Genomic DNA, 19,226 nt, shown 5'->3' with positions numbered 1-19,226 from the left:
TCAAGTGGCATCATGCATTATTTTATTGTATCTGATGTTTGGCATTGTGCTGGGTGATGCAAGGCTTGCATGCATCTGCTTGGCCCAGGAAATCTATGCCACAGTTTTGTGCTGATTTCAGGACTAAATATTGAGTTAGCAGAGTAGTCGTAATCTTTAGGCACTATGTGCCTCAGCATTTGGCGACCCAGGTCTGCAGCTTTACGTGCTGTGGAACTTCGTAAGTTTTTCCAATTTTTCAGTAATACCACTCGCAGTTGACTGTGTAATATTTAGTGGAGAAGATATTTCACAAACTGACAATTGTGACATCTAATTACAATACCATGCTCTAGTTCATTGAGATCTTTCGAACGACCCTTTCTTTTATAAATGTTTGTAAAGCCACACTGCATGGCTAGTTGCTTGATGTTATACACCTGTAGCAATGGGACTGAATGAAACACCTGAATTCAAAGATCAAGATATAGCATAGATGGCAAACCTAATGAAAATTAGTATAATTATATGTTAAAGCTTTAGACATCTATTGAAATGATCGTATACTTATTTTTAGCTTAGCATTACACATTAACTATACATATTTTCATGGCCAAGCTTAAAAGTGACTTTCTGTCCTCTTGTCCTATCAGGCCTCTGGCCTATTACCATTGCATTGACAATATTTTAATCATCTGGACGGAGTCTGAGGAACAGCTGAAGACGTTGCATGAATACTTTAATCAATTTCATCCCACCATCAACTTAACACTCAACTACTCCTGCACTGAAATTAACTTTTTGGACACAATCATCATGACTTATGTGTTTTGGATGAAAACTGTCCCATTTAAGATATATTGGACAGTCAAGTGGCTTCTGGTATGTCCCTGTACTGTCCAACGTACCTTAAATAGGACAGTTTTCATCCAAAATACAAACTCCATTGTCTACAATGAAGTCATCAGATATGTTCCAACCCTACAGACAGAGACAAACACTTTGGTGGCCTCAGAAATACTTTTTTAAATCAGGGCTACCATCCAAGAACAATTGAAAACCTGATTGCAAGAGCCAACAGAATATCAAGGAATCATCTCCTACATCACAAAACCAAAGAAGAAAGTAATTGGGTACCTTTAGTTGTCACCAAAAATCTAAATCTGGAGGTGCTAAGGGAGCTGCACAGAAACTACAACCTTTATTACAAAAAGATGCATGACTAAAATCTATATTTCCAGACCCCCGACTTCGGTGTTTTAGGCAGCACCCAAATCTAAGAAACATCATTGTCAGAAGCTCCCTGCCATCTGCACCAGCTATAGAAACCTTTCTCTGCAACCAGAAAAAGTGTAAAACCTGTCCATTTATAATGACAACAGACAAAAAATTCCCACCTCACATCAGGACTACAAGATCATAGGTGCTTTCAGTTGCACCACAACTTATGTAGTGTACTTAATTATATGTACCAAATGTCCAACTGGGGGTCTGTATATGGGGGAGACAGAACAAAAACTTAGAACAAGGATGAATTCTCATTGCCACACAATAAAAGAAAAAAGAATAGATCTACCTGTGGTCAAACATTTTTGTAGCCCTGATCACAGGATCATGGACATGAAATTGCGGGTACTGAAATGTAACTTCACATCCAGAAGAGACAGAAGAATCTGGGAGCACAAACTTATGACAACTTTTGACACACTCAGAGTAGGAATGAAGGTGTCGCATGGATTTATGTCTTTCTATATCAACTAAGGAATGTGCTCCTCAGACTTCGTGGGGGCATCACAAATCTGGATCAGACCTCAGAGGACAATAAAACTTTCACACTCTGCGTCACATCACTTGTCTTATTTACTGTATTATTCCTGTGTCCTGCTGTGTATAAATATGTGGCTGAGTAGTATCGAAAGCTTGCAATTTGTTACCATCTTTTCAGTTAGTCATTAAAAGGTATCAACGACTGAGGACCTTCAATTTTTAATATTTTTCTACGTTAAGTATAATAAGAAAGACTTCTCTATAAATCACATTCCCTGTTGGTCACAGTCTGTGTAGTCAATCACTCAGTCTACATTAGACTTCACATGGCACTAAGGCTGTATGTAGCAACATGGACTCTGGTTTGGCTATGTAGTTAAAGGGAATCTGTCATCAGGATTTTGCCATTTAATATGAGAGCAGCATAATGTAAAGTCAGAGACTCCAATTCCAGCGATGTATCACGTACTGGGCTACTTAGTGTAGATTTTATAAAATGTTTTATCAGCAGGAGATTATCACTAGAGGACTACTTGCCCAGCTGCCAGATTTTTTAACCCCTTTACCACCTTGGGTTTTTCCGTTCTTTGCTCTCCTTCTTCCCAGAGCCATAAATTTTTTATTTTTCCGTCAATATGGCCATGTGAGGGATTGTTTTTTGGGGGACGAGTTGTACTCTTGAATGATACCATTCAAAGTGTGGTGAAATTGCAAAAAAAGTGCAATTTCACAATTGTTTTTTTTTAACCATATTTACTAAATGCTAAAACTGACCTGCGATTATAATTCTCCAGGTCATTACGAGTTCGTAGATACCAAGCATGTATAGGTTCTTTCCTATTTAAGTGGTGAAAAAAAATCCAACATTTGCAAAAAAAAGTCGCCATTTTTTGAGTCGTAGTGTCTCCATTTTTCGTGATCTTGGGCTGGTTGTGGGCTTATTTTTTGTGGACCATTTTGGGGTAGGTACGATCTTTTGATCGCATGTTATTGCATTTTATTGCAATGTTGCGGCAACCAAAAAAAGTAATTCTGCAATTTCGATTTTTTTTCTCGTTACGACGTTTACTGATCAGATTAATTATTTTTATATATTGATAGATCGGGCGATTCTGAATGCAGCGATACCACATATGTGTATATTTGATTTTTTTTTATTATTTTATTTTGAAAGGGGGGTGATTTGAACTTTTATATTTTGAAAAACATTTTTTTTTTAACTTTTCACTAGCTTCAATAGTCTTCATGGGAGACTAGAAGCTTGTGCTACACAGAAAATATGCTCACTTGCTATGAGCACTGACCGCAGGGAAGCGCTCATAGCATCCCGGCAATGACAACGGTAGGGGTTTCCTGCAGACTCCAGGTTGTCATGCCAACCCATCAGCAACCCGGGGTCATGTGATAAGGGCGCCGATGGGCGGGATTAGCGACGAGCTTCCGGTAAGCGCGAGTTACATGCCGGTATCAGAGATTGACAGTGGTATTTAACTAGTTAACAGCAGCGGGTTGATTGCGATTCCACCCGTTTCTGTTAGGGGCACATGACAGCTGTACAGATCAGCTTTCATGTCCCTGAAAACATGCGGGCTTTCCACATGGAAAGCAGGGATACGACCTTGGACGTACTCATACGTCCAAGGTCGTAAAGGGGTTAAACCCTAATCCCAGCACTGATTGGCAGCTTTCTGTCTATGCACAGTGTACACAGAAAGCTTACAATCAATGGTGTGGGAGGGTTACACAGCTCAGCATCCACAGAACTGTTAGATCTGCAGCAGAGAAAACAGCTTTTAATCAAAACTGTAGTACACAGTAAAATAAGTGATACATCACTACACTGCAATATGATGCTTTCAAATAAAGCAGCAAATTCCCTAAATGAATCAGATTAATTATGCTAAAATTTATTTTTAGTTAAATTCATATGACAATCGTAAAAATAAATATGCTCATACAAAATTAAGCAATAGGTGGTACAGTATGTACCAAATTCATGTCTATGGTAGCCTGATTACGTAATAAAACTGTGTGCATGTCTTGAAAAAGAAGCCATAAAGAAGAAACAGGTGTAAAAACATGATGCATGTAGACTTGTAGGCATTTCCTGGGGCACAAACATTGATGGTCTAAACAGGCTTAAATGGCCATCAATGTCTGATTAGTGGTGGTGAGGGAATTCCCAAGAATCCCCACTTATTAACAGAATGAAAGATCTTTGTTGTAGATAAGCACTACACCTATATTGTTTATGAAGCAATTAACTATTTGGGTTCAATATAGAGGCCATGGAACTTGGCACATTGATTGCCAAGGGTTGGAGTACCAACTATAAAACATTGATGGCCTATCATTGAGGTTCCTAGAATAAACTTTGACTCACAAGTAACCATGTACGTACAGGCTCCTCCTCTGCTGAACTGTGGCCTGATCCTCTTGTCCTCAGAGGACTACAGTGATCAGACATTTATTGTATATCCAGTGCATATGCTATAAAAGTCGTTTTTAAGGAAACTCTGAATAAATATTTGTTTCACACCTAATAATATCCACCAGGCATCATTTTCATTTTGCAACAAAGATGAAATTCAGACGTTTTCAGCATGTTATAATATACTACACCAGTTTGTGAAAAAAAAAAATCAAAAATTGTACAGAAGCTCTTGAAATTTGAGATTTAAAGGGAATTATGTCTTGCTACATTGTTCTGTGCTTTGTCAAATCGATGCCTATATTTTCCATAAAACAAGGTCACCTTGTAGTTCTAGATTGTTGCACTGCCCTAACAGGTTTTCCTCTTGCTTCATATTACGACTGAAGCTATGTCAATGTCTTTTATATGGTGTCTTGTTAGCTGGCATTCAGAATTATTTTTAGCACCTTATGTTTTACATCTTGCGCTCATTCCAATAAATGAGAATCTCAACCTTATTGCAATATGACATTTAACAGATAAGTGACTGTAGACTTTCAGTACACTCATTAGGACTACATTATTTTATGTCACTACAGAGAATGCATGCAGCATGAGCCTATCCTGGATTCTCATAAAGCCAGGTTCTATAGTCATTTAATTCTACATCCATGGGCTGACATACACGGGCTAATAGCCGCAAAACATGCAGGAGTGAGGACTCGAACATGTCACTGGAGCACCCACGATACTTGGTGCATACTTGAGCCATTATGGTATATTGAAGAAACCGTACATGACTGGCAATTAGAGATACAATTTTCAGTATAATCCAGACTCAGAAACAACAGAAGATCACAGTGTAAACAGTCTTCAGTCACAACAGCCTTGTTCAGTTGCCAATTTTTATATAGTAACTCCCTACTCTCACATTAGTCTTGTGGTGTGTTATGATCTGCAACATGAACTAAGGAAAGATAAGGGAAAACTGTCCCTACAGTAAAACTAAGCTGAATCCCTATGATGTAACGGGCTGCCTGTTCTTAGCGAACAGACCCGCCTTAGTCCTCGGCTAGTCTGAATGAAGACCTATAGCATTAGGGGAGGGGTCCCTAAAAGAACTAAGGACTGAAACAAAAAATGGGACACCTCCTAAACAGAGAAGTTGTTGCAGAACACAAAAAGACAAACAGACAAAAAGGTACTAGAGGTCCCAGGAGGACCAAACGAACTGACAGAGAAAGGCACAAAAGCACCTGGCTAGAGAAACAGTCAAACACTGAAGTCCAGCACAGCCAAAAGGGCGGAGCTGGAATATAAAGGCAGATGGTCACGTGACCGCAAAACACAAGATGGAAAAACAAACAGGAGGGTTCTAACAGTACCCCCTCTTTTATGAGGATCCTCTGGATCCTTCAGGCCCAGGCCTATCCGGAAACCTCTTGTGGAAAGCATTAACAAGCCTAGGAGCAGAGACATCATCCGTCCTTACCCAGGAGTTGTCTTCGGGACCGAAACCCTTCCAGGAGACAAGATACTGTAATCTCCCTCTATGCAATCTAGAATTCAAGATACGGGAAATTTCATATTCGCCGTCTTCCACCACAGGAGGAACTGAGACAGTGGCATCCCTATCTGATACATCAGCCTTTTTCAACAAGGAAACATGCAACACAGGATTAATCTTCCAGGAAGTAGGGACATCCAACCTAACAGCAGACAGGTTAACAACCTGAAGCACTTTAAATGGACCCACAAACTTAGGACTCAGTTTTTTAGAGGGAATCCTCAACCGCAGGTTCTACGAGGACAACCAAACCATGTCACCCACAGTAAACAAAACCTCCTTACGTTTCCTGTCAAAATACTTCTTGGACTTCTTGTTAGCCTCTTGAAGGTTGCAACGTACATTAGTCCAAACTCTCTCCAAATCACCGGAAAAATTCTCCTCCTCTGGCACTGCCGACCACAATTTGGAGAACGAAACAAAAGATGGATGTTTCCCAGTACAACAAAAAAAAGGAGAACACCCAGCAGAGGAGGATGTATGATTGTTAAGAGCAAATTCTGCGAGAGGCAGAAACTCAGACCACACCTCTTGATTGTCCGCCACAAAACAACGCAAAAATTGTTCAACATCCTGGTTCTTTCTTTCAGTCTGTCCATTAGACTCAGGATGATACCCAGACGAAAATGACAAATGGACTCCCAACCTTTCACAAAAAGCACGCTAAAAGCGAGCCACAAACTGAGGTCCTCTATCAGAAACAATATCCGTGGGCACGCCATGGAGCTTGACAATCTCCTTAACAAACGCCTTAGCGAGTGTCTTGGCGCAGAGCAACTTAATGAATGGAACCAAATGAGACATATCTTACTAAAACGGTCCACGATCACCCAGATGACAGTAAAACCCTTGGACACAGGAAGATCAGTAATGAAATCAATTGTGAGATGCGTCCAAGGTGCACTAAGAACCTCCAGAGGGCAAAGCAACCCCGCAGCAGGAGTATGTTAAGCCTTTGACCTAACACACACAGTACATTGACGCACCCACTTGATGACTTCCTTCTGCCATCCAGGCCACCAAAAACTGCGACTGATAAGTCTATTAGTCTCCGAAATTCCTGGATGACCTGCCAAAAGAGACTCATGACACTCCACAAACAAACCTCTCCTAAAGGCTCTAGGCACGAACAACCTCCCATGGGGAGTGTTAGATGGAGCATCATCTTGAGCATCATCTTGAGCGGCCATTCTCCAAAATGGAGTCCAATGCCGCCACCACAACTTCTTTCTGTAAAATGCTCTCCTCTTCCTCGGCACCGACCGTAGGAGAGAAGCTGCGAGATAAAGCATAGGCTTTAACATTCTTAGTACCAGGGATATAGGTAACAGAAAAATGAAACCGAGAAAAAAAAAGTGCCCACCTAGCTTGACGGGCATTCAAGTGCTTGGCAGCATCCAGATAGATCAAATTCTTATGATCTGTGAAAACCTGAATAGGAAATCTAGCGCCTTCCAAAAAATGACGCCAATGTTCAAACGCGAGTTTAATAGCCAGCAACTCCCGATTTCCAACATCATAATTCAGTTCGGTTTCCGAATTTTTTTTCGAAAAGAAGGCACAAGGATGTACTCCATCCTTGTTCTCCTGAGACAAAACTGCTCCGAACCCCACCGATGAAGCATCGACCTCGACCAAAAAAGGCTTGGTCTCATCATGCTGCATAAGGATAGGGGCAGAACTGAACATCTCTTTGAGATACTCAAACGCTTCAATGGCCTCAGTAGTCCACTGGACCATATTCGCACCTTTCCTGGTGAGATCGGTCAGAGGCTTAACAATTACAGAAAAATTCTTAATGAATTTCCTGTAATAATTGGCTAAACCCAAAAATCTCTGTATCGATTTCAAACCAATAGGCCTAGGCCATTCCAAATGAACCTTCACCGGGTCCATCTCAAAGCCATCGCTGGAGACAATGTAGCCCAAAAAACTAATTTTCTGCACAGTGAACTCACATTTCTCCAGCTTAGCAAAGAGTGAATTATCACTCAATAACTGCAAGACTTCACGTACACTCTGCCAATGGGACTCTAGATCTTGTGAATATATCAAAATGTCATCCAAATACACAACCACATTCTTACCAAACAAAGGCCTCAGGATGTCATTAATAAGGTTCTGAAAAAATGCAGGTGCATTGGTAAGACCAAAAGGCATCACCAGATTCTTAAAATGACCTACCGGAGTGTTAAAAGAAGTTTTCCATTCATCATCCTCCTTCACTCGTAACAAATTGTATGCCCCCCGGAGATCAATTTTAGAGAACCACTTGGCCCCCACCAACTGGTTAAACAAGTCAGGAATTAACGGCAATGGGTAGGAATTGAGTACGGTAATCTTATTGATTTCACGAAAATCCAGACATGGACGTAAACCCAGGTCCTTTTTTTTAACAAAGAAAAATCCAACTGCCACAGGCGACTTAGAAGGTCTAATGTGACCAGCAGCCAGGCTAGTCTGTACGTACTCCTCCAAGGCCTTTCTTTCAGAGATTGTCAGATTAAACAAGCAACTCTTGGGAAGAGTAGCTCCAGGAACAAACTCAATGGCGCAATCATAATCCCTATGAGGAGGTAAAACTTGCGACTCCTCCTCTGAAAAAACCCTCCAAAAATCTTGAATAGGTACAGGCAATTCCCCTTTTTCCACAGCCGCAATGCGACCATTACAACATTTATCATAGCACTTCGGACTCCAACACTTAATCACATTAGTAGACCAGTCCAGCAAAGGATTGTGCAGTTTTAACCAAGGCAATCCTAGAACCACCGGAGGGAGTAAATTATCCAATACAACCAAGTCCAAAATTTCTTGGTGAACTCCATTGATAGTGAGGGGAAATGCAGCAACCTTGTGAGTAATACATTTCAAGGGAGTGTTATCAATTGCAATCACAGAAATAGGTGATGACAAAGGTTTGGATTTCAATTTAAGGTTTTCCAAAAACCCTTTATCAATCACATTAAGGCTATGTGCCCATGCTGCATGTCCTCTGCCGGATAAACGCATGTGGAATTCCGCACGCATTTATCGTGCGTTTATCGCACGATTTCCACATGCGGAATTGCCTTGCGTCTTTTATTGCACTGCAAAGGCAATTCCGCTTGCGTAAATGCAAAATTAATGAACATGCTGCGGATTTTTCCCCGCAGCAAAAAAACTGCGGAAAAATACGCAGCATGGGCATTGAACCTGCGGAATTCCCTTGGGGACCATGGGGGGCGGCTTACATAGCGTTTACCAAGCGTATACGCTGCAGAAATTCTGCAGCATATCCGCTTGAAATTCGCTACGTGGGCACATAGCCTAAGTGTTGAACCACAATCCACAAATACCTGAAATTCAATCAAATTTTCCTGCAAAGTAGTACTCCCAGAAAGAAATACTCCTGCAGAGCGTAAACAAGCTATAAGGGCGTAACTGACTTTTTTTTTTTCTTTACTTAAACAAAGTTCACAATACTTAACCAAATGGTCAGCTTTACCACAATAAAGACACAATCCCTCGGTGAACCTCCGGTCTCTTTCCTGAGAGGGGAGCGACTTCACCCCAACCTCCATCGGTTCTCCGCCGTCAGAGCAGATTTTCTGGGGACTAGGACCTGTAATTACAGGAGTCTTTACCTCATTCTTTCTAAATCTCAGTCTCCTATCCACACGAACAGCTAATTGCATGGCATCCTGCAGAGTCTCAGGTGCGGGGAATGCAACCAACAAATCCTTAACCCTTTCACTCAGACCAGCAAGAAATAGACATTTCAGAGCTACATCATTCCATTTAACTTCTGAGGCCCATCTTCTGAAGTGTGTGCAATAATTTTCAACATCACCTGACCCCTGATTCAAACGCCTGAGTTCTGCCTCAGTAGATCAGATTAGATCAGGATCGTCATATAATAGCCCCATAGCAGAAAAAAATTCTTCTACAGACCTTAAACATGGATCATTAGGTTCTTGTGGTTCTTTGCGCAAAAGTGACATAATGAAACCAATGCGCTGTGATTCATTCCCAGAGGACCTTGGTCTCAAACGAAAATATAACAAACAAGCATTTTTAAAGGAAAAAAAATCTTGCTGTTTACCATAAAAAACATCAGACAGTCCTACCTTGGGTTCCACAAAATGCGCTTTAGAACAGCTACTCACGTGTTGCTGGAGCTTGGCCACCTCCAGAGACAATCCCTGCAAGCGTTGAGCCAAATCCTGGATGGAAACTATACTGATCCCCGAGTTTCTTTCCTTTTCGTTTTTTTTTCTGGTTGGACTTACTGTTATGATCTGCAACATGAACTAAGGAAAGATAAGGGAAAACTGTCCCTACAGTAAAACTAAGCTGAATCCCTACGATGTAACGGGCTGCCTGTTCTTAGTGAATAGAACCGCCTTAGTCCTCGCCTAGTCTGAACGAAGACCTATAGCATTAGGGGAGGGGTCCCTAAAAGAACTAAGGACTGGAACAAAAAATGGGACGCCTCCTAATCAGAGAAGTTGTTGCAGAACACAAAAAGACAAACAGACAAAAAGGTACTAGTGGTCCCAGAAGGATGAAACGAACTGACAGAGAAAGCCACAGAAGCACCTGGCTAGAGAAACAGTCAAACACTGAAGTCCAGCACAGCCAAAAGGGCGGAGCTGGAATATAAAGGCAGATGGTCACGTGACCGCAAAACACAAGATGGAAAAAACAAACAGGAGGGTTCTAACATGGTGACCCCCACATGGAAATGCTAGATCCTTTACTCCTGGTGCTTCTATCTAATTTGCTGATTTCCAATAAAACATCAGTTTCAATAAACATTTATATAGGAAAAAAATTTGCAAAGTTAACTTTTTAACTGTTTAAATATTAGATCTTACGTGTACTATACAGTCAGCTGAAAATGGGCTTGTACAGTCAGGTTCTCCGCTACCCACTCTGCTTAGCAGAGCTTAAGGCGCTCCCTTGCAGTCACACTTTAACCCCTATAAGGGATCAGTACTTTGATGCCGGGACTCCTGGGTTGTGTACACAGAAAAATCTCTAACTGGCCATGTTAGCTGAGGGATAACCAAACAGGGTGGGTCACAACTAGAGAAAGCCTAGACAAGGACAGAATCAAAAAGGGAGATTAGGATTCGCCAGTTCAGGCACAAGAAGAGTCAGGCAAAGTCCAAGGTCAAGGTAGGGTGGGCATCCAGGGGTTAACTTAGAAGAGTAGTCGAGAAACAGCTGGCTCGGTATAGTAAGCCATCCAGAAAAGCGAGCCAGAAAGTAAAGTACTGGTCAAAAGTTTAGACACACCTATTCATGCAATTGTTTTTTCCTTGTTCTTACTGGAACATGCATATTGTAGATTCAGACTGATGGCAGCAAAACCATGAAGGAGCACATGGAAGCAAGGAATAAAAAAAGTGTGAAAAAATGCCTCAATATATGTTAAACCTTAGAGTCCTCAAAGTACACCCTTTTAATATGATGACAGCTTTACACACCCTTTCCATTCTCTCAAGCAGCTTCATCAGGAAGTCTTATTGTTTATTAATTTATTTTACTTACTTACATTGGGGAAAATAAGTATTTGATACAATGAGGATTTTGCAAGTTTTCCCACCTACAAAGAATGGACAGGTCTGTAGTTTTCATCATAGGTACACTTCCACTGTGAGAGACAGAATCTAAAAATAAAAAAACAGAAAATTGTATGATTGTTAAATAATTAAATTGCATTTTATTGCTCGAATTAAGTATTTGATCACCTACCAACCAGCAAGAATTCTGGCTCTCACAGACCTGTTATTTTTTCTTTAAGAAGCCCTCCTACTCTACACTCATTACCTGTATTAATTGCACCTGTTTGAACTCAAATAATCACACTCCAACCTCTCCACCATGGCCAAGACCAAAGAGCTGTCTGAGGACACCAGGGTCAAAATTGTAGACCTGCAGAAGGCTGGGATGGACTACAGAACCATCGGCAAAGTAGCTTGGAGAGTAGGCAACAACTGTTGGCACAATTATTAAGAAATGGAAGAAACACAAGATGACTGTCAATCTTCTTCAGTCTGGGGCTCCATGCAAGATCTTGCCTCGTGCGGTAAGGATGATTCTGAGAAAGGTCAGGAATCAGCCCAGAAGTACACAGGAGGACCTGGTCAATGACCTGAAGAGAACTGGGACCACAGTCTCAAACAGTACCATTAGTAACACACTACGCCGTCATGGATTAAAATCCTGCAGGACATGCAAGGTCCCCCTGCTCACGCCAGCACATGTGTCCAGGTCCATTTGAAGTTCGCCAATGACCATCTGGATGATCCACAGGAGGCATGGGAGAAGGTCAGATAAGACCAAAATAGAACTTTTTGGTATCAACTCCACCTGGCGTGTTTGGAGGAAGAAGAAGGATGAGTACAACCCCAAGAACACCATCCCAACCGTGAAGCATTAAATGGGGGGGGAAGCTGTTCTGCAAAGGAGACAGGATGACAGCACCGTATTGAAGGGAGGATGGATTTTTGTTTTTCTATTGTATCAAATACTTATTTCATGCAATAAAATGAAAATGAAATATGTAAACAATCATACAATAAGATTCTCTCTGTGATTCTCTGGTTTTTTTAAGATTTTGTCTCTGACAGGTGAACTGTACCTACGCTAAAAATTACAGACCTCTCCATTCCATTTTCCCACAGTATATGGTGCCATTAATTCGACAGCGCTTTACAGACATTATCATCACTGTCCCCATTGGGGGCTAAAGGATCCTGGCATGGAAAGCTGGATCTCACAACCCTCTGTGGCCCTCTTGGCTGTGAAAGCATGTTATCTGTAGATCTCACTCTCTGCACTTACCCAAAACTGCTGCATCCTTTACTATACAGTTACCAAACAAAAACACTAAATTATAGTGGTTACTTTTTAGCAACTGTTCGTTAAAGGATGTGGCAGCTAATGCAAAGAGCAAGATCTCAAGCATTCTCAGTGTAGAGGGCCACAGTGGGTTGTGGGATCTCACGCTGCATGCCAGAATCCCACAACCCCTATTAGGGGGCATAAGTGACCTTTTTGGCCACTTTATCTAATGAATGTTATCTAGAAGAATCTCTGTTTTGCGCTGAAACGGTGCCGTGCAGGAGGTGAGTATCTGTTATTTTTACAAGCGTTGTCCAGGTAGTGGAAAACCCCTTTAAGGTGCCCAAATATGTTACATGCATGTAGTCCAAGCCCACTAAAATGGGCATGACTGGCGGACAATCTAATGTGTTATGTGGTGTCGCCACTCAACGATAACATTTAATTGGAATGAAGGGTTAGGTATATTGGATCTCCATATTATTGGTATCTTTGATTTTAGCCTGCACCCTGCGGCTTACTTAGGCAAAACAAGAGTGCATATGTATGAGGGACAGCAGACACAATAGCTGTTAGCCAGACAAAGGCTTGCAGACAGCTATCTAAAATCTGTGGCCAGTTTTAGGAGATATTCAGACTACAAAGTGCTATCCAGGTAATTAGCTCAGTGACTGTTGCCTTGTTCAGGTCCTAAATTCAAAATCAGACTAAAGCCCCCGTCTCACATAGCGAGATCGCTGCTGTGTCACGGTTTTGGTGACGCAACAGCGACCTCACCAGCGATGTCGCTATGTGTGACACTTTGCAACGATCAGGCCCCTGCTGTGAGGTCGCTGATCGCTGCAAAGTGTCCTGGACCATTTTTTGGTCGTTGCTCTCCTGCTGGTCAGCACACATCGCAGTGTGTGACCAGCGGGAGCAGCGATCAGGCTGGTAACCATGATAAACATCGGGTTACTAGGGGCACGTGCACCTAGTAACCCGTTGTTTATCATGGTTACGAGCCTGCTAAAGTGAGCGGTAACCTCCCGCTCACTGTAGCAGAGTGGTAACCATGATAAACAACGGGTTACTAGGAGCGCGTGTGCCCCTAGTAACCCGATGTTTACCATAGTTACCAGCCTGCTCCTGCTTCAGCAGGCTGGTAACCAGGAGCAGGACATCGTGGAAAGATTCTTTCCACGATGTCGCTGCTCCCCTGATCGTTGGTGAGCCTGCCTGTTTGACAGCTCACCAGCGAAGACATAGCGACGCAGCAACGATCCCTGACAGGTCGTATCGTTGTGAGGATCGTTGCAGCGTCGCTAAGTGTGACGGGGCCTTAAGGCTGTGTGCCCACTATGCGTTTTTTAAGCGGCAAAAACCCTTCAGAAACGCTTAAAAAACGCATGGTAGAAGGCCTGCCGTGTTCCCCAATGATAATTCGCATGTGCTATGCAAATACTGCAGAAATTTCCGCTGCGGGTTATCATTGTGGAAAAAAACGCAGCACAACCAATTATTTTGCGGAAACGCAGCGTTTTCGCCGCCATTGACTTGCATTGGAACGCATGGATTCCGCATCACTGCATCTGTAGATGCGGAATCCAAGCGTTTCAATGTGCGGATGGTACCCGGGTTTGGAGAAGAGGAGACTCTCCTCCGGACCTGGGTACCATAGAACCTGTGAAAAAAAGAATAAAATAAAAAATAAATGTTATATTTACCTTCTGATAGCCCCCGCTGCGCTTGTCTTCACTTGCCGGCAACTCGTGGCAAGATTTATTTTTTTATTTTTAAACATTCTTTAAGGTCACAGTAATGTAAACGGCATGGATTTATCTAGTGTGACCAAGTTGTCAAGCACTTTCCAAGTGATGCTAAAATCGCTTGGAAAGCGCTTGTCAACCCGCATGAGGAAATGCATGTGAAGAACGCTTCACATCCGCATGTCCCTGGCAGGAAAAACGCATGTACAATCTGCGTGCGTTTTTTCTGCCAGGGAGATGCAGAAACGCTCAGGAAAAAATCCTGAGCATTTCTGCATCGTGTGCACATAGCCTAAGAACATCTGCATGGAGTCTGTATGTTCTCCTTGTGTTTTGGTGGGTTTCTCCCACACCCCTAAAGACATACTGAGAAGGAGTTTAGATTGTGAATCCCAATGTGGATAGTGAGTGATCTATAAGTAAGGATAATATTTTTTATTTAAGCCAAAACAAGGACTTTTGTCCAGAATCAGCTCTAACAAAAGCACTCCAGTGCAAACACAAATGTTCAGCTCTGCATCTGACTGTCCCACAAACTGCACTGTATGTAGTCTACTTACTTCATTGTAGTTTCTTAAATTTTAGATGTCATCGTATTTTCCTGGTATCAATCCCATGATCCCCTAGTACAGTGATGGCGAACCTTTTAGAGACTGAGTGCCCAAACTCCAACCCAAAACCCACTTATTTATAGCAAAGTGCCCAACACGGCAATTTAACCTGAATGCTGCGGTTTTATTTTAGAAAAAACAACTCATACATTAGCATATCACTCGAGCTTCCGCAATACTCTGTGCAGTGCATACCCGAGCAGCTGATGCAAACTCGAGTAGCGAGCACTTGCGCTCAACACTAGTCGTCATATTGCCATCATTTTTTTTTTACTTTTGAAAAAATGCAATCCTGACCCCAACCCTAAGGTTGTGTGCCCACGATGCGTTTTTTAAACGTTTCCGCAGCGGCAAAAACGCTGCAGAAACGCTTAAAAAATGCATGGTAGAAGGCCAGCCATGTTCCCCAATGATAATCCGCATGTGCTGTGCACATGCTGCGGAAATTTCCGCTGCGGGTTATCATTGCGGAAAAAAACGCAGCACTACCAATTATTTTGCGGAAGTGCTGCGTTTTTGCCGCCATTGACTTGCATTGGAACGCATGGATTCTGCATCACTGTATATGTAGATGCGCATTCCATGCGTTCCAATGTGCGGATGGTACCCGGGTGTGGAGGAGAGGAGACTCTCATCCAGACCCAGGTACCATAGTACCTGTAAAAAAAAGAATAAAATAAAAAATAAATGTTATATTTACTTTCTGACGGCCCCCGATGCGCTTGTCCTCCCATGCCGGCAGATTGCGATGGACTGAAGGACCTGTGCTGACGTCATAGTCATGTGACGGGTCACGCGATGCTGACGTCGGCAGGTCCTTCAGTGTACCACGATCTGCCGGCAGCCAGGACGGTGAAGCAAGACTCCGGGGGCCATCGGAAGGTAAGTATAGATTTATTTTTAACCATTCTTTACGGTCACACTATATAAATCCATGCCTTTTGCATGGATTTATATAGTGTGACCAAGTTGACAAGCACTTTCCAAGTGATGCTAAAATCGCTTGGAAAGCCCTTGTGAACCCGCATGCGGAAATGCATGTGAAGAACGCTTCACATCCGCTTGTCCCTGCCAGGAAAAACGCATATACAATCCGCATGCGTTTTTCCTGCCAGGGGAGATGCAAAAATGCTCAGGAAAAATCCGGAGCATTTCTGCATTGTGGGCACATAGCCTAAGACAGCCCCAACCCCAACCATAACCCCAGCACAGCCCCATCCCCAACACAGCCCAAACCCCAACCATAACCCCAACACAGCCCCAACCCCAACCTTAAGTCCAACACAACCCCAACCCTACTATAACGCAACCCCAACACAGCCCAAACTTCAACTGTAACCCCAACACAGCCCAAACTGTAACCCCAACCGTAGCCCCAACACAGCCCAAACTGTAACTCCAACACAGCCCCAACCCTAACTCTACTATAACGCAACCCCAACCATAACCCCAACACAGCCCCAACCGTAACCCCAACCCTACTATAATGCAAACCCAACCCTACTATAATGCAACCCTAACACAGCCCCAACCCCAAACGTAACGCCAACACAGCCCCAACCGTAACCCCAACACAGCCCAAACCCCAACCCCAACACAGCCTCAATCCCAAATGTAACCCCAACATGGCCCCAACCCCAACACAGCCCTAACCCCAACCCTACTATAACGCAACCCCAACACAGCCCTAACCCCAACCCAACTATAACAAAGCCCCAACACAGCCCTAGACCTAGCCATAACCCTAATCCTGTCCCCAATACACCCCTAACACAACCCTAACCCCAACCCAAACTGCAAAGAATGAAAAAAATATGCTTTTTATTTTATAATTTTTATTTGACTAAGGGAATGACAAAGGGGGATTTGATTAATTATTGCCTTTTGAGCACTGTGATATTGATATCACAGTGATGAAAAGGAACCAATACGGGTACGGGCCAGTAGATCTCAGAGGGTGCACTGCGCATGTGTCCGCCATTTTTTTTTTTAGGAGATGAGGCGTAGGCCAGTGGATGGAGGTGGAAGGCCCGGGGACGGCAGGGGTACCGCAGGGGCATTATTTCTTTCTCTTCTGATATTTATATTATGTCAGAAGAAAGAGGAATCATTGTAACATTGGCACACTTTTTTTTCTTTACTTGATCGCTGTTAATATCATGTGATGGGGGACCGGAAAAAAAGGTCCTAGGTAGCTGAAATCCTGGAGATTTTCTGACACTGGGAGGCGGTACAGCCTTATTCTTGATTGCCGTTTTAAAATGGCAATGAGGGAATAAAGTCCCTTAAAGAAGTTGTCCACTACTTTTTGATTGATGCCCTATCCGTAGGACAGCTCATCGGCGGGGGTGCTGGGTGCCCGGCCGATCATACATTGATGCCCTATCCTATGGATAGGGCATCAATGAAAAAGTAGTGGATAACTTTTTTAATGGACTGCTGGGGCGCCACATGGGTACAGGACACAGCGCTCGGGCACAGGTGAAGGCCCTGGCTCATTAGACTGGTGGCGGTGCTTGTGCTGAACAGATGGCGCGCGTGCCCACTGGGAGGGCTCTGCATGCCTCCTCTGGCACGCGTGCCATAGGTTCACCACCGCTGACCTAGGGGAAACAGTCAGTTTGGAAAAACATAGTTCAAAATTGTGTACTGCTATTCATTTCTAACATTCTATTAATCATTTTTGGGATCAAGCTCCTGGGACATTGCAGCAGGTACGTGTTCACACTATTAGAAGTTTGACAGCCTTTTTTCTGACCATGCGTCCCTCCCACTAATTCCTTCTATTCCTTCACAGGTGGTTTTAACTAGCTCTACTAGCCCATACATTGTAGGTTTAAAGCCCAAGCAGAGACGTATTGTCCATACAGGCTTACAGACCAAGAGTGGCATATCCAGTGGTAGTGTAGCGTAGTTACCCATCATATAAAGGTGACCTTGTCGTGGTTGATGGGCACACATAAATTGGCCAAATTATGCGCAAAAAACCTTCATTTTTCAAAGTGACATTAGTCTAGATACAATATTTCTTATATATTCATGTATGGAGTGCCGAAGTTCTTTTTGCAATTTAGATTACTTTTTTCTTCAGTGCATCCAAATAGACCAGAGAGCGACCCCTCTCTTTTTTTCTATTTCTAACATTAGTTATACCTAATGTTTACCCTTGTACCTTCAAATTTGACTAGCAGTCCTAGTCAAGCGGTGTGCAGGTTGATGGGCCGGTGCAAGGGCTGATGGGGCGGCACACGGGCATAATAGACGGCACAGGACACAGCGCGCGCGCCCCCCGACACAGGACACAGAGCGGTCGAAGGTGATGGAAGTAGTTCAGGAGGCTGGCGGCAGGGCTTGTGCTGATACTATGGCTTGCGTTCCAACAGGGAGGGCTCTGCGTGCCACCTGTGGCACGCGTGCCATAGGTTCGCCACCGCTGCCCTAGTACAACATTCTAATCAGATACAGCCAGTACTAATGCTGCCCGCTGGGAGGACAGTGTGATTATCAATGCCTTTGCAGCAGTTTCATTGTGTTTTCCACTACTCTGAAATTGATGACCTATTTTATTGATAATATCAACATCAGATCGGTGGTGGTCCACCACCCTCAGCCAACATTTGGTGCTGATTTGCAGTACTCGGGAGCGGCCACTAAACGGTGTGTCAGAGCTGCAGTGTTCCGCTCCATACACACTTTAAATCTAGAGCCGGAGCTCCTAATAGCTGATTGGTGGAGATGTCAGAACCCAATCCATCTGATATTGATAACCAATCGTAAGAATAGATCATCAATATCACTGTAGTGAAAAAATCCTTTAAAAAGGTTGCCCACTACTTTTTGATTGATGACCTATCCTTAGGATAGGTCATCAATGTCTGATTGGCCAGGGTCCAACACCCCTGCCGATCAGCTGTCATTGGCGTCCGGAAGTATTCACATGCGGAGCTGCTCCGTCTTCTGGTAGTGGCTGAGGCTTGGTACTATATATTCGCCTCCTATTCAAATCAATAGGAGGTGGATGTGCAGTACCCTGCGGCAGCCACTATCAGAAGACGGCCAGCTCCGCAAGTGAGTACTTCCAGCCGGCGGCCGCCGACACAGATGACAGCTGATCGGCGGGGGTGATGGGTGTCGGACCCCGGCCGATCAGATATTGATGACCTATCTTAAGGTTAGGTCATCAATCAAAAAGTAGTGGACAACCTCTTAAATGGAATAATAAAGTTGAACATTTTGGTGCAGGTCATTTGTTTTGTTGCTTTTTGCAACTTTACACTGCTCTCACCATGTTTGAAAAGTACCGTAGG

General features: G+C 43.3%; 1 long non-coding RNA gene across 3 annotated transcripts in view; it reads right to left on the bottom strand.

The window, feature by feature from the left end:
• LOC141264383 (uncharacterized) overlaps positions 1 to 19,226 on the bottom strand; it is a 76,493-nt gene that overhangs the window by 51,967 nt on the left and 5,300 nt on the right. Inside the window, exons 2-3 of one of the 3 annotated variants that reach the window (XR_012319915.1) lie at positions 11,269 to 11,383; positions 9,875 to 10,018 (exon numbers count right to left, since the gene is read on the bottom strand). The exons of 1 other annotated variant lie outside the window; for it this stretch is intronic. This is a non-coding gene — a long non-coding RNA (uncharacterized lncRNA). The remainder of the gene's footprint in view (positions 1 to 9,874; positions 10,019 to 11,268; positions 11,384 to 19,226) is intronic. One more of the 3 variants, XR_012319917.1, reaches the window with a different exon arrangement.

Source organism: Phyllobates terribilis, unplaced genomic scaffold (assembly GCF_046119375.1).
Source record: "Phyllobates terribilis strain yellow unplaced genomic scaffold, ASM4611937v1 Scaffold_4__5_contigs__length_816908805, whole genome shotgun sequence".
NCBI lineage: Eukaryota > Metazoa > Chordata > Amphibia > Anura > Dendrobatidae > Phyllobates > Phyllobates terribilis.
The sequence above is the reverse complement of the archived record's forward strand: the minus strand, read 5'-3'. Positions and strand labels throughout refer to the sequence as shown.